We start from the raw sequence: 12,413 nt of genomic DNA, 5'->3' as shown, positions 1-12,413 counted from the left end.
GTCAATCATGTGTCTCCTGCATTGGCAGGCAGATTCTTTACCACTGAGCCACCAGGGAAGCCCCCTGAACTACAGTAGTTGTTTGTAATCAGGTCTTTAGCATGAACTGAGCAAGAAAGGTCCCTAAGGAAGGAGGGCGGCAGCCAGGGGAGCCTCACAGGAGGTGGGGGCCTCTGAACTGAATTCAGGAAAGTGTCTTGAGGTTTGTTTGGTTGCTGGGGTGGAGGTGGGGGAGGAAGTGCCCAGTGCTCTGGGAAAATGTCAAGACCCTCCTTTCCCGGCTCTCAGCATCCAGGTAGAGAAAGACAGAGTAAGTAGCCAGAGTGAAAGTTGAGTCTGGGGAAGCCTCATCCCTCGGGTCTATAAGGGGGACTCTTGGATGCCCAGTGAGGGGGCAAGGCTCTGCTAAATGCCCTGGACCCAGAGGCACCTGACTCTGTGCTCCTTAGGTAGGTACCACTGGCCCTCCATGTCCACGGGTTCTGCATCCCTGGATTCAACCAACTGCAGATCAAAGATATTGGGGAAAAGAAATTCCAGAAAGTTCTAAAAAGAAAAACTTGAATTTGGTGCATACTGGCAACTATTTACAAAGCATTTACATTTTACTAGGTATTATAAGTCTTTTAGAAATGATTTAAAGGAGAGGATGTGCATAGATTATATGCAAATGCTATACCAAACTTTTCTGTTTTCTAAATTTAATTTAAAAATTTTAATTGAAGTATAGTTGATTTACAATGTTGTGCTAATTTCTGCTGTATACAGAGTGATTCAGATATACATATATAGGTACACATTCTTTTTTAGATACTCTTTTCCATTATGGCTTATCATTGAATATTGAATATGGCTCTCTGCGTTGTACAGAAGGACCTGTTGTTTATCCATTCTATAAGTAATAGCTTACATCTGCTAACCTCAACTTCCAACTCCATCCCTTCCCCAACCTTCTCCCTCTTGGCAACTTCCACTTTGTTCCCTATGTCTATGAATCTGTTTCTATTTCCTAAGTTCTTTGGGTCATATTTTAGATTTCACATACAAGTGATATATGGTATTTCTCTTTTATTTACTTCACTTAGTATGATAAACTGTAGGTTCATCCATGTTAGGGCAAATGGCATTATTTCATTCTATTGCATGTATGTACCACATCTATTACCACACTACTTTCAATAAGGAATTTGAGCATCCATGGATTTTGTTATCCAAGGGGATCAGAACCAATCCCCTTCAAATACCAAAGGACAACTGTAACATGTGACCACAACTCACTGAAACATCCCTGCCCTATGGGCACCTCCACTGTACCTCCTGTTAAACCCAAGTCTTTTGAAGCCTTCAGATAAAAAAAAAAAGTCTGCCTTTCTCTGCTGTAATCTCTCCTCCAGATGCAACTGGTCTAGAATTACTGACAAAGTCTTATCAGAATTTTTGCATAATCACCTGAAAGTTCAGTGACAGCTTATTTTCCACCAGGAAGAAATGCTTTAGAAGGATGGAAAGAGTGCTGGAGAGACTGGACAAGCCCCCTGGGTCTGACCTTGAGTTTGGATGCCTCTTCCTGCTGCATTGCAACCATATTGATTGTCCCAGTGTCCCCTTCTCCTTTGAAATTCTTTACGCTTTTATACAGGCTTGACTAGTTTAATTAAACTTCAGCCTGTCACTTAGTCTGGATCCTGGCCTGACTGTGGGTTTGCTCTTTTTTTTTTTTCCCCTCAAGTTATCATGAGTGCATTGAAACTGATATATTGTTTTGTTTTCCTCTTGATACTATATTCTGAAGTTTTAATATCTTGTGACTGAGGTTTTCCCTTTGTCTTTGGACAAACGAGGTTCTGAGATTGAAAGCATCGCAGGTGCAGGCCCTTCAGTCTTCTTCTTGGTCCTTGGGCTCACGATCTCCACTGGAGGTTTACTTCTTTCTTGCCCCCTGGTGTGGAGCCGTAAGGGGGTCCCTCTGTACATGCAAGTTTGAGAACCCTGGCTCTAGAGGGTCCCAGAGGGTGTGGACCAAGGACAGAGGGACAAGGTTGTCCTCTCCTGCCCTTGCCTCTTGGCTTCTTTTGGTTTTCTTGGCCTTGTTTTCTTTTTGAAATGTTTTCACCTTCCTTTCTTTGTAGCCAGTGTGTAAACAGGGTTTCCTTCCTAAAGCAGGTCCTTCCTCCCCAGTATAGTCCATGGAGGAGGCGGCTCAGGAGATGAGAGGCTTTTGTTGGTCTAGCCCAGTTCCCAAGGCTCCGGGGCTTTTTAGTAATATACAGATTTGTGAGGGAGGAAGGAAAAAAAAAATTTGGGGGGGAACACAAAAAACAGCCTCCTCCCAGGGATTGGTCTGTGTTTACCACCAACGGTCTTTGTGGCCTCAGATCATGAGTTCACGGCTGTCTGAAACTCCCCCAGCAGCGGTGACAGTGTTTCTTATTTTGTGGGAACTTCGCATGGTGGAGGCCCCTCTGCCCCCTCGTCCCCACAAGGCTCATTTCCTTGTAAGTTGCCTGTGCCTGGACTTCTGCGGATAAAGCCCATTCTCCCTTCATGAGAGGGAGGCTCTGACACCAAGCCTCCCACATGCTTCCAGAGACTGGTCCTGACACCAGCTGTGTCCTTTAGGACGCTGGCGTGTCGTTGGCTGCTGTCCAGTTCAGGGCCGCCTGTGCTTGAGTGAACCGTTTTCCAAGTTGATGCTTTCAAAAAGCGACACAACGGCGGCGTCCCTGGTGGCTCAGTGGTAAAGAGTCCACAGGCCAAGGGAGGAGACACAGGTTTGGCCCCTGATCTGGGAGGATTCCGCGTGCCTCGAAGCAGCTAAGCCCATGCGCCATAACTGCTGAGCCTGTGCTCTGGAGCCTGGGAGCCCAGGCAACTGCCGGAGCCCAGGGACCCTGGATTCTATGTTCCACAGTGAGAGAAGAGCAACCATGATAAGAAGCCCACACATCACAGCTGGAGAGTAGCTCCTGCTTGCTGCAACTAGAGAAAGGCCCACACAGCAACAAAGACCCAGCACAGCCATTAAAAAAAAAAAAAAAAGATGACACAAGCAAGCACTTTCTGGACATGAGGAGAATAAAGGAAGAGGCCCTATTTCGCCCTGAAAACCAAAGCCTTCCCAAAGCCCCTCTGTCTTAACCACTAACCAGCGAACCATTAGCCAGCTAAGAGACTTAGGGCTTTCCTCTCCTGTCCGGGATCTCAGGACTGGAGCCCTGCTTGTTTCTGCTGCCCTTCTCTCAGGCTGAGTCATTGGAATGCCACATGGGCAGCCAGCCTTTTGAGGGTGAGGAAGGAGTGTATTTCCAGGCAAGTCATCCTGTACACAAATTACTAGCAACAAGGGAAACCACACAGGAAAGTGTAGCTTCCCTCTGTCCTACTCTGCTGTTTTTCTAGCGCGGGTGGGGTTTTCCCTCTTTCCCCAGCCTTTGAAGGAAAATGAATATTGAAGAATTTCTCTGCATGCAATCAGTGGCACAGACCAAGTTCTAGCCAGTCCCGATGCCTGAGATGGGTTACCCTGGTCTCAACTTCTTCACCAGACTCTCTCTTTATAAGGACCTGGGCCTTAGTCAGTTCCCTCTGGTTGTACATGTTTGACTCTTTCATGAGTTCCAACCCATCCTCCTCTGTCTTCCTTTGTTACAAGGCTTCTGTCCCAGAGCCCCTTATTTGGGTCTGTTGTAAATGAGTGTTGTAGAAAGGACTCATGTTTACTCAAGATAGCTCTGCTTTTTTTTTTTTTTTTCTTCTAGAAAGGAAAGTTGCTGTAATCAGAAAAGCCAACAACCTGGGGTGAAGGTAGACTCAGGTCCTTAGGCCAACTCTGAAGATTCTGCTCAGCCATGACAGTTTTTAAAGGGCAAAAAGGGGAAAGAATCTCAGTGAATCATCCAAAAGGAGGGTGGACTCTGCATCCTTCTCTACTGTGCCATTGTGTGCACACTGGCTGTGTGTTATTACACTACCCAAGTGATCTGCCTGCAGCATTGCTAAGGGAGCTGTTGGAGGCAGAGAGCTAATCATTTCTTAACTACTTAATTCTTCATCCTTATGCTTTAGTCTAGGAAAAAGAATCAACAGGTTAGACAAGGCAGGCATGGGTAACTCAGTGGTAAAGAATCTACTTGCCAGTGCAAGTGTTGTGGGTTTGATCCCTGGTCCAGGAAGATCCCCTGGAGTAGGAAATGGCAACCCACTCCAGTATTCTTGCCTGGAGAATCTCATGGACAGAGGAGCCTGGCAGGCTACAATCTATGAGGTTGCAAAGAGTCGGACATGATTGAGCACACACGTGTGGTGTCTATTCAGGAGAGCATAAGTCAGGAGTTAGGTTAGCCTGCCTGGTGATCTCATTCCTATAACTAGATTCTTTTACGGTGAGAGCAGAACAGAAATGGGCCAACAGGAAAGGGGCAAAGGAGCTGCTTTCACAACCCACCTCAGACCATGCTCTGGACCATGCTCTCCGGCAGGTGGCCTGTGGGCCCTGCTCTCTGCTCAGGTTCTTGTCTGTGGGAGTGGTGTCCATGCCTTCTGGATCCAGGGCACCAGATTAGGTGAGCACTCGTAGAGACAGGTGTCCTGAATAAAGTGGCACTGGCAAGCGCGCTTCATCTTGCCATAGATTCACAGTGGTTCCAGGTGAATCTTTACAGGTAGGGAATAAGCTATGGGCTTCTCAGCTGATGTTGACAGAGCTGTGACCATTCTTCTTCCAGGGGCTGCACTGCCCATGTAACCTGTCCTCGGGACCTAGTTTTTCCTTATGGAGCTTGGCGTTCATGCAGACATTGAGAAGCTCCATCCTGGGCCGGGCCACCTGGATGGCAGCCACCCACACCAAAAGGCATCGCAGCCTCGTTGTCTTCAGGCCATGCTTGTCCCTGAGAGAAGAGTTGTGGTCAAAGGAGCAGGAATGTGAGAATGCGGGAGGAGACAACTCGGCTTCTAGACCAAATGTCAGATTTCATCATGAGAGAAAAATCAGAGCTTCACACATAGAAACAATTTTATTCACCAAGGTTAAGATGGAGAGGAAGATGTATGTTTGTCTTGTTTGTGCTTTTCATTTTTTTTAAGTTTATTTTATTGAAGAATAGTTTGCAATGTTGTAGTAGTTTCAGGTCAGAGAAGGCAATGGCACCCCACTCCAGTACCCTTGCCTGGAAAATCCCATGGATGGAGGAGCCTGGTGGGCTGCAGTCCATGGGGTCGCTAAGTGTCAGACACGACTGAGCGACTTCACTTTCACTTTCATGCATTGGAGAAGGAAATGGCAACCCACTCCAGTGTTCTTGCCTGGAGAATCCCAGGGACAGGGGGAGCCTGGTGGGCTGCCGTCTATGGGGTCGCACAGAGTCGGACACGGCTGAAGCAACTTGGCGGCGGCAGCAGCAGCACTAGTAGTTTCAGGTATTCAGCCAAGTTATTCATATATATGTGTATATATATGTGTGTGTGTGTGTGTGTGTGTGTGTATACACACATATGCATGTGTATGTATTCATTTTCAAATTCTTTTCCCTTATAAGTTATTACCGGATACTGAGAATAGTTCCCTGTGCCATACAGTTACGTCTTCTTGATTTCTATTTTATGTATAGTGGTGTGTATATGTTAATCCCAAGCTCCTAATCTATCCCTCCCCCCGACCTTTCACCTTTAATACCCATGTTTGTTTTCTACAAACTTATGTAAATAAGTTCTATTTAAATAAGGTCTATTGTAAATAAGTTCACTTGTATCATTTTTTAGGTTCTATATGTAAGTGTTATCATATGGTATTTGTCTTCCACTTTGTAACTTAGTTCACTTAGTATAATAATCTCTAGGTCCATCCATGTTTTAGGGTCCTGTGGGTTAGGAAGCAGGGTGGTAGGAACATAGAGAAAGGTTAAGTTGTGAACTCTTCCCCCCAAAAAAGAATAGAAATATGTGCATGTGAGACACAAGTGACCAGTACTAAGTTGTATGAAAGATCGTGGAAGTATTGATACAGTGCAAAAGATTGCAGCCTCAAAGGAAGTGGGTCTCAGAGGAAAACACTTAGGTAGACGGGAGAATGCACGTTATTCCAAGTACAGTGTGAAGGAAGGCAAGGTGACAGGACAAGGAGGGAGACCAACTAGCCTGACAGACAAGATTGTGTGGGAAGTAAAGAGGAGTAGGCAGGATGAATTCTTGGGAACTGCAAACAGTTTGTCCCTTAAAGGGCTTCAGGGTAGGAACAGCACGTTGGAAAAGATTAGTCAGGTAGTATTAATGACTTTTAAAAAGAAAAGAACGAAAAAACATGGAGGTTTGGGTGCTACATAGCAAGTTAGTGCAGGAACCCAGTGATAAAGAGATGCAACAGAAAGAAGTGGAGAGAAAAGGATCCTACTTCAGAGAAACAAGTTTCTGAAGAGAGAGGACAAAGAGAAGTAGTTTAATGGTTAAAAGAAGGAATTGGTTGGAGTTTGGATTCTAATCTGGCTTTGGCATTTAAAACCAGCTGAATTATGTTGGGCTGGCTATTTCTCATCTCTCTGCCTAGATTCCTTGTCTGTAAAATGGGGATAAGAATAGTACTTTGCAAGGTAATTGTGAAGGACTTTTTAAAGTGCTTTACATGTATTAGGGCTTCCCTGATAGTTGGTAAAGAATCGCCTGCAATGCAGGAGACCCTGGTTCGATCCCTGGGTTGGGAAGATCCCCTGGGGAAGGGAAAGGCTACCTACTCCAGTATTCTGACCTGGAGAATTCCATGGACTGTATAGCCCATGGGGTCACAAAGAGTCGGATACTACTGAGCGACTTTACTCACTTTACCATCCATGTTGCATGTCCTTACTTCATTCTTTTTCTAGCTGAGGAGTATTCCACTGGATATATACCACATCTTATTTATCCATTCATCTGTCAGTGGACACTTAGTTTGTTTCTATGTCCTGACTATCATAAATAGTGCTGCTATGAATATCAGGATTCATGTATCTTTTCAAATTAGAGTTTTCTCCAGATATACACCTAGGAGTGGAATCACTGGATTGTATGGTAACTCTCCAAAGAATGTATTTTTAATTGAGTGTTTTTAATAAGAGCTTTAAAAAGATACTCTAACCATTGCCTATAATTTGTAATCACCACTGTAGATGAATAATTGAAAGGAGAAAAGCTCTTTAGAAGCAGAAAATGAATCACAGCCGTGTACTTTGCCTTGCTCATACATGTGTGGTTCTTATGTTGTTGGCTGCTTTCTTTCTTAGATTTCAGAGTAGAAACTTTTCTTGCTCCTCTTGCAGGAAGAATTCGAGTAGATGAGCTGGAAGACTGGGAGAGCTGAGACGGGAAGATTTTGAAGTCATTCTTCATCTGAAGCTATGATTTAAACATCAGCGTTATGGTCAGTATTGAAAGAGAAATAGAACTTTTCTAAGGTTATATACACATCATTGGTTTTGCCTGAAATTCTGAGAATGCGGTAAAGGACATTGTGAAGGGTGAGTTTCTTTCAATCACATTCAACAAACCAGAGCTCTGAGAAAAGTGAAGGTATCTCAGTGATAAGTTATGGGACCATGAACATCCAGGGGGAGAACCATTCTGACAAATTGGGAAAGTCTGTTGCCCCAGTAGCCGTGCGTTCCAGTGTGTGAAAGAAAAGCTGAGCTTAACATATTGGGCTTTCCTTTTTGAACTGGGCTATGTACATGACAGAGGTTTTATGGACTCTGAGTTAGACTTTTAGTGTGTGTCTATTTTTTTTTTTTAAGTCTTTATTGAATTTGTTACAATATTGCTTCCGTTTAATGTTTTGTTTCTTTGGCCTTGAGGCATGTGGATCTTAGCTCCCCGACCAGGGTTTGAACCTGCACCCCCTGCATTGGAAAGCAAAGTCCCAACCACTGGACCACCGGGCAAGTCCCTGAGTGAAGACTCTTTAGAGGAGAGCAGGGCCAGGCATTGCAAGGGCAACAGAAGCATCTTTCTGGGGACTGTGCTGTCTGCCCTGTTGCTCGGGCAAGATTTCTCAAAATGTGTTCCATGGAACACACTTCTCTAGGCTGTTAATGCACTGGGGACAGGGCCGTGAAGATGTGTCTGTGCTACAGTGAGTTTGAAAAACATTCAATAACCTTCCTTCCTGAAGAGTCGCAGAAATGGATGAGTCTTGTGACCCTCCATGGGCATGTGGTTGGCAAGGCTCACGGGAGTCCCGTGGAGTTCTTCTTATATGGCATCAGAAGTCCAATGTTTATGTGTTCATTAAGTATGTATTAACACCTGCCATGTCTGTGTTAGACGCTAAAAATACAGCAGTAAATGAGATCAGCAGGGTTTGTGTATAGATAGCAAGATAAGAAGCAAACAAGAGCAATTATTTTTTTCCTCTTTTAAAATTTTTTTTAAAAACTGGAGTATAGTTGCTTTACAATGTTGTGTTCATTTCTGCTATGCAGCAAAGTGAATCAGTTATATGTATACATATATTCCCTCTTTTTTGGATTTCCTTCCCATTTAAGTCATCATAGAACATTGAGTAGTGCTCCCTGTGCTATAGTAGGTTCTCCTTAGTTACCTATTTTATATATAGTGTAAATATAATAGTGTATATATGTCAGTCCCCGTCTCCCAGTTCATTCCACCACTCCTTCCCCCCTTGTTGTCTGTACATTTGTTCCCTACATCTGTGTCTCTATTTCTGCTTTGCAAATGGGTTCATCTGTACCATTTTTTAGATTCCACACATACATGTTAATATAGCAGATGTTTAACAGAATGGTCTCAGGAGTGAGGGGCCTGGGTTTGAATCCTAAGTACGCCACTTACAAACCGCATGAACTTCAATAAGACACTTGACCTCTCTTTCAATGTTGACATCTATAAAATGGTGATAATAGCATCTACCTAGTGAGGTTGTTGTGAGGATTAAAACAATGAATCCGTGCTGGCAAATACTAAACCTTATGCAAGTGTGATCACAATGAAGAATAATGGCTGAGTGTGTTGAAAGTTGTGTGACATGTGTCTGGGGAGGAGGCAGTGATGGTGGGGACTTGGAATGGGGTGGTCCAGCTCTGCCTTGAGGCAGAGACCTGTGAAGAGGAGCAGACTGAGCTGTGGAGACGGAACAGGGAGCGAACACAGTTGCACACGGGCCTGTCTCAGGCACAAGGAGAAGGGGATGAGGCAGAGGATGAGACGGTTAGATAGCATCACAGATTCAGTGGACACAAATCTGAGCAAATTCCAGGAGATAGTGGAGGACAGAGGAGCCTGCCTGGCATGCTGCAGTCTATGGGATTGCAGAGTCGGACACAACTTAGCAAATGAACAACAAAGACAGCGGTCTCATGCAGAGAAATTTGGACATGTGTTGTGCATACTAATTTGGTTCACAAATTCTAACACCTCTTTAAGATTAAATAAAGTAAACAACAACAAACTAGGGTCGAAGCAGACTTCTTCAACCTAAAAAGAGCACCTGTGAGAACCCCACAGCTAACTTCATACTTAATTGTAGAGGACTGAAAGCTTTCCACCTAAGATCTAGATCAGCTTCAGAAAGGTTGTGGGATACGAGAGCATCATGTCTAATGGAACAGTGTACATGCCTTAATTTTAAAATGCTTTATTGCTAAAAAATACCATCATTGGAGCCTTTAGCAAGTCATTATCATTTTGCAATAGTAACATTAAAGGTCACTGATCACAGATCACAATAACAAATATAATAATGAAAAAATTTGAGATACTGAAAGAATTACCAAAATGTGGCACAGAGACATTGTGAGCAAATGCGGTTGGAAAAATGGTTCTGATAGACTTGCTCAACAAAGGGTTGCCACAAACCTTCACTTAGCATTAAAAAAAAAAAAAAGCAGTATCTGCAAAGTGCAGTAAAGCACTTTACAGAACAAGGTGTGCCTGTACTTAGGAATAAATGTAATTAAAGAAATATAAAACATGCTCATAAAGCTACAAAATATTGAACAAAATTTAAAGTCCCAAATAAATGGAAAAAAATCCCATGTTCACAGATCAGAAGACTTAATATTATGAAAACAATACTCCCTAAAGTGATCTATAGATTCAATGCAGTCTCTATCAAAATCTCAGATGAATTCTTGCAGAAATCAACAAACTGACCCTAAAATTCATAGAGAAGTTTAAGAGACCCAGAATAGCTAAAACAATCTTGAAAAAAAAGCAGAATTAGAAGACTCACCCTTCCTGATTTCAAGACTTAATACAAAGCTCTACAGTACTCAAGACAATGGTTCTGGCATAAGGATAGACATATTAATTTTTGTCATGGAATTGATAGACTAGAAATAAACTCCTACATTTATGATAATTGATTTTTGACAGTCGTGCCAAGACAGTTCATTGGCAGATAGTGTCTTCAATAAATAGTCTAGGACAACTGAATATCAACACACAAAAGAATAAAGTTGGATCCTACCTTACACTGTGTATAAAAATTAACTCAAAATGAATCAAAATTTTTAATGTAAGAGCTAAAACTACATCGTTCTTAGAAGACAACATGAGTGTTAATCTTCATGACCTTGGGCTAGGCAATTAATTTTTTAAGACATAACACCAAAAGTGTAAGTGACAAAAGGAAAATAGGTAAATTGGATTTCAACCAAATTAAAAACTTTTGGGATTAAAAGACACTCTCAAGAGAGTGAAAAAACCTACAGAATGAGAGAAAATACTTGCAAATCATGTAACCTAATAACATACTTGTATCTACAATATATAAGAACTCTTACATTACAATTCAAGAATAGAACGATAACCTACTTCAAAAATGGGCAACTATCTGAAACAGGCAAAGATATGTAAATGGCCAATAAGCACATGAGAAAACTTTCAATATCACCAGCCATCACGGAAATATAAGCCAAAACCAGAAGGAGATACCGCTTCCTACCCTCTATGAAAGATGGAAAGTAACAAGTGTTGGTGAGGACATGGAGAAATTAGAACTCTCATACGTGGCTGGTAGGAATGCAGAATCTTTCCCAAGAAGCTGCTTTGGAAAGCAGTTTGGCAGTTCTTAACATAGTTAAACATAGATTTTACGTTATGACCCACCATATCCACTCCTAGGTGTATGCCCAATAGAAATGAAAGCATTTTTCTATACAAAAACATAACATAGCAGTATTACTTTTTAAATTTTATTGAAATATAGTTGATTTACAATGTTTGGTTAATTTCTCCTATAAAGCAAAAAGATTCAGTTATACATATATATACTTTTTTATATTCTTTTCATTATGGTTTATCACAAGATATTAAATATAGTTCCCTGTGCTATACAGTAGGACCCTGTCATTTGTCCATCCTATATGTAATAGTTTGCATCTTATAGCAGTATTATACACAACTGCCAAAGAATGAAAACAATCCAAATATCCATTAACTGATGAACAAACAAAATGTTGTATATTCATATGATAGGATGCTATTTAACTATAAATGGGAATACTGATACATCCTATGACAAAGATGAGTATTGGAAATATACTTGCTGAAAGAAACCAGACACAAATGACTGTGTATTATATGATTCCATTTATATGAAGTTTCCAGAACAGGCAAATCTATAGAGACATAAAGTAGATTAATGGCTGCCCAAGACTGGATTGTTGTAGGGGAAATTGAGAGTGACTGCTGATGGGTATGTGGTTTCCTTTGCGGGTGATGACAATCAGTCTAAAACTGATTTGATAATGGTTGTACAGCTCCACAAATATACTAAAAACCATTGACTAGTACACTTTAAACTGGTGAATTGTATGGTGTGTGAATTATGTATCAATAAAGCTGCTGTATATAAGAAAAAGAATGTTTCTTGGAGGTACAGCTGTCAACACTGGTGATAGTTGAGATTTGGGGAGTGAGGACTAGGAGGGCAGAAAGCATGACTCCCAAATCCTGGCAACTTCTGAGAAGGAGAGGAAAGACTGGGGGGAGGAGGGTTTTCTTTGTTTTTCTTTTTGCATTTGTTTGTTCATGAGGAAGGCCAGCTTTGAGACTTAAGATTTCTGTTGTGGATATAAAAAGTTTGAGGTACCTGTCGAATATCCAAAAGAGGTATTAAGTAGATAGTTGAACATGACACCAGAACTCTGAGGAGCAACTCTGACTATAGATGGGTTTTAGGTAACAAGTAAGTTCATCTGAAAGGATGACAACAGAGAGAAAGAGTTTGTTAAAGAGGCTCAGGGTGGGATGGGGTAGAGGAGAGGCAGCCAGCCAGGGAGGCAGGAAGTGGGAGAGGGTGGGGTCCTTGAGCCCAGGTGACCAGGATGAGGGTAGTTCAAAGGTGGGGACCCCAGACCAGAGTGGATTGAGAAGGGGTGTGCAGAAAAGCAGTGGAAGCCATGAGGCAGCTGTTTCTAGAAATT

The 12,413-nt window shown here is 42.3% G+C and overlaps 1 protein-coding gene across 2 annotated transcripts in view; it reads left to right on the top strand.

Moving 5' to 3' along the window:
* Window positions 1–12,413, top strand: part of SVIL (supervillin) — a 255,470-nt gene that overhangs the window by 60,915 nt on the left and 182,142 nt on the right. For both annotated transcript variants that reach the window (XM_043884802.1, XM_043884803.1), the window contains exon 3: window positions 7,290–7,390. The gene's annotated coding sequence lies outside the window, so the exon portion shown is untranslated. The remainder of the gene's footprint in view (window positions 1–7,289; window positions 7,391–12,413) is intronic.

The sequence above is a fragment of the Cervus elaphus genome, chromosome 23 (genome assembly GCF_910594005.1).
Source record: "Cervus elaphus chromosome 23, mCerEla1.1, whole genome shotgun sequence".
NCBI lineage: Eukaryota > Metazoa > Chordata > Mammalia > Artiodactyla > Cervidae > Cervus > Cervus elaphus.
This window is presented reverse-complemented; position numbering and strand designations above follow the sequence as displayed.